We start from the raw sequence: 4,133 nt of genomic DNA on the forward strand, positions 1-4,133 counted from the left end.
CATAATGATTGTGATCAACTTTACTAAAAGTAACGCCGATGAAGGCTAAATTTTCATTGGTTTTATTTTGTCGTCATTTAATTCATCTTTGTTCTTTGATTATTTGGTTGAGTCGCGGTATGTCTGATAATAATTGGCGAATTATATGACTTCGCTGTTCATTTCTTGATAGCTATGTTCTTCTCATTTACCCCAATGACAAATATCATTCATTTAGTTCACGAATAAATTTGCTACAAAATATTCAGCAGGCATTGAATGCCTGGAGATCTCAACACAAGTAGAATGTCATACTGGCTGCTCTTTGTCTGACGACGCCTATATAAGCCAGTAGGTTGTGGACCAGGCTACAGTCCAAGCTAGCTGCCTTCAGGTGAGCATCGTTAGGCTTAGCACGCAGACGCGAAGCGCACGTGTTTGGGTGCCCATGTGCGTGGCGTGAAGAGTGCTTGAGATTTGTAGATTTAACGTCTGTATAAATTATCATCAAGCAAGGTTTGCCGTGATTTTGCATATCTAGTTAGTATAGTATAGTATCTTCGGTATTAAATAAATAGGCCTGTCGCCGATTCTTGTACTTTTCTTGACTAGACTGGCCTTACGGACGGAAGATAAGTTAATAAGTTAATAGGTCGTGAATTGAAAACCGTGTACGTATTCAGTGGAAATTTTTCAAAAGATATGTGACAGTGAACAGAGCATTCTTCTACTGAAAAAGTTATTAGAACTTTAGTTAGTGAAGTATTATTTCACTAAATTTCTTCATCTTATTCTAACTCTTATTGGTGTATAGTTTGACGCCGCTACTTCTAATGATTTATTTGAATGGATAGCATTTCTGATGCTTAGCGACAAAACTTTACCACATACGCTGTTAGTAACTTTATTTAAGTTTCATTGACTTTGTACGATCGCCAAATACAATTTTTCCTCTGACAATTCATGACACAGATCAGCAAGATTTTTGATCAAGTATTTCGTGAACTGTAAATAACATCGTAATTAGTTCAATAATATTTGAAAATTTCACGAAAACCGTACCAAATTGTGATTTAAGTAAGTCACCATTAAGTGTTGCCATTAACAAGAATTTAAAAGCCGACGATGTTACGGATTTAGTGTCATGCAATCTTTAGTCCAGGTCTATAACCACATTCCAGTATATCTCCTATCATAAATATTTCAGTTAACTGTTTACCAAAAAACTCCCGGCATCCTCGTCCTATTATTATTTACAACACCTGCTGCATCACAATCCGTCAAGAAACGTATGCTAATTCCCTATTCTAACCTTCTCAGGTCTCGATCGACTTCTGGAATAAATTTGCAATATCTCCATCGTATTGCTCACTTCTCATCGCAACATTAAACAATGCCTCATCACAAATATCTGGCCGTCGGCTCGCAGGACTTTGAAGATTTATCTCCTGAAGGCGCGGCCTCAGTTTTATTGAATTTTAGAAGTGGTAAGTTTTTTATGGTTTAAGTGGCACATGTATGTTTCAGAATGAATTCGGTGAATACAAAGCAAGTTCAGAATTTAATTTTGGTCGAATAAATGTCCTAATTGCCAGACTCTCCGAAATCTTCATTTTTTAAAAATCGCACCGAATAAAATTTTTTGGAGAGATTTAACCAAAGTGTATTCTTTATAGCTGAAACGTCAATATTTTCAGCACCCTTTGAAAGTCCAGCACGCATAGAAACCTTTTCTTAGTCAATATCAGTTTGTTAATTGTTGTCTAAATTGGCCGTGATACAGAAATATTTGTGGCATATCAGCATTCAAGTCTTGTATACAAAAAAAGATTATATTGTTCTATACACTGAAGTTTTCTGATTTTCGCAGCCGCTACACGCAACATTGTCCAGCCAACGCAGGCACCCGAGGGCGCCAGCGTCGCCAGAAAAAGAAGGCCAAACCTCCGGCCAGAGGCCAAGGCCGTCCTGACGGCGTGGCTGACGGAGCATCGCCACCATCCGTACCCCACGGAGGAGGAGAAAGATGCCCTTGTTTGCGAGGCAGGGGTCACTCTTGCGCAGGTATTGAATTAGGTTGCTCTGTCTTAGGGTACGCACACAGTGAAAGCAGGTTGCCAGCGTGCTGGTTACCTGCTCAGGCTGGCGCCTGAAACCATAGAATACAGAAGCCTATTCGTACAGGTTTTCACTGTGAACACTTACATTATTATCCTATGTTCATTCTTGTGGCAGGTTGGAGCAGGTTGCCCGCGCGGGCAAACCTGCTTTCACTGTGTGCGTACCCTAACTCTGTAAATGATGAAGTTTGACGTCTTAGGATAATAAACGACTCTCGTTCGAATTAAATATACATAGTATTCTCATAAGCAATATAAAAATATATAGTTTCATGTATATAACTTGTATATTCTCGAACTATTTATTAATATGTAGTTAATAGGAAACAATTCAGCATCCTACAATTTTGGTTGTGTCCTGATGAAAAGAGCCGACCTTTGACACCATATCAAATGTTGGTTCTGTCGCATCGCGTAAAATCGCCCATTCATACCTAAAATGGCTTTATATTTTCAGCTAAATCAGTGGTTTGTCAACGCTCGGCGGAGAACATTACCCAAGCTGCAACTAGAAGATGGCTCTCCACCAAGTGACACCACCAGCACAACCACCAGGCAACGTCGAGCGGTCAGTGAAAATCATTCACGCGCTCGAACGCATCGTGTCGTGCATAGAAGAGGGCATCTCCTGGAAGGAAGCTCTAGCAATGTGGTCCAACTGCTTCCACCTCCCGAAGACACGCGCAACTTATTCCTGCTGGCGGACTTGACCATAGGTAACTTGTAGTGTCGAGAATTTGCAGGGGTTGTGAAACTAAGGAAGACATAGGGTATCCATTTTTGAGGGCTTGGTTTAATTTTGTGATACTATCCTCATATTTTTCCTTTATAAATTGATACAGTATGGGTGACTCGTAAATTATGACGCTGCCAGCTGCATCTCGTCTATTTAGAGCACAAATGTTACCAGACTCTTTTTCTAGATTACCAAATTATTCTAAATAATTATTTTCCCAGCAGCCGTCAACTGAAGTCTCTACGACACGACTATCATAATTTTACATTTATTCTTTCATTATGGCTATTATAGTCAAAAATTACCTCTGATCAAAAACTATTAATGGTCACAAATTAAAATGGAACAATCTGGAAGTTTAGAACTAATTTCAGTCATCCAACTTACAAGCATAAAGGTCCCAATATAGATGTCAATAGATCAGAATATTCTGATCCATAACATTTTTTTTCTTAATATGTGATCAATAGTCCCAGACATTCAATGTTCCACCATCATGTTCCAATTTTGAGACCTTAGTCTTATCGTCTACTATTGAAACATTTGTCTTAGTTATCAAGTTGATGGATTGCCTTACTTTCACCAGTATCACATTGGTATCAACTGATTAAAGATTTAACTTTAAATCTACCTGCCTGTAAATACAATTTGTATTCTGTTAAACGGCACTGATAAAATAGCTGTTAGAATGCCTTGAATTCCCAGTTCATTCTGATGTATTTTGAGTTCGTCCTAATTAGAGTTTACAGAAGCCTAACGCAGTTCTTGTCACTTGCAGAGCGTTTCCAGGAGTACGCCAGTGACAGCAGTGGAGGCTCCACCGCTGGGACTGGCTCGCCTGCTTCTTCTGGCACAAGCTCGCCTTGAGTGAAGAGTGGACGTTCTGGACCACTTTGAACCATCTGGCGTCTCCCGACCACATCGAAATGAACGTCCGTCGGTAAGACATCTCATCCCCAACGAAATGATCGTATCACAATCGTATCAACCCAATTATATCACAGCACGCAACCATTTAAGGGAAAATACAGCATACCGATTCTTCTGATCTTGCAACCGAGCGTGCTATCAACCCACCCGCCAACAGCAGCCATAGGTCAATTGCATACAACATCGCAAAGAAAATCGACCAACACAAAGCAAGTGCTGTCAAGGCAACATCTGTTATTGTGCCCAATTCAAGTGACAGGACGATGTGATGTTCTAGTCAGAGAACAATTGATTGAGATACATGAATCCGTGTTGCTAATAATTTATTAGAAAGTTAAGATATAGATAATTATATGCAAGCGGCATTT

General features: G+C 39.6%; 1 long non-coding RNA gene across 1 annotated transcript; it reads left to right on the top strand.

Annotated features, from left to right (window-relative positions):
* Positions 1–348: 348 nt before the first annotated feature.
* Positions 349–1,899, top strand: LOC108667661. Its single transcript, XR_007156657.1, has 3 exons — positions 349–373; positions 1,300–1,466; positions 1,850–1,899. It is a non-coding gene; the product is annotated as an uncharacterized LOC108667661 (long non-coding RNA).
* Positions 1,900–4,133: the final 2,234 nt, after the last annotated feature.

Source organism: Hyalella azteca, unplaced genomic scaffold (genome assembly GCF_000764305.2).
Source record: "Hyalella azteca isolate HAZT.00-mixed unplaced genomic scaffold, Hazt_2.0.2 contig4704, whole genome shotgun sequence".
Lineage (NCBI taxonomy): Eukaryota > Metazoa > Arthropoda > Malacostraca > Amphipoda > Hyalellidae > Hyalella > Hyalella azteca.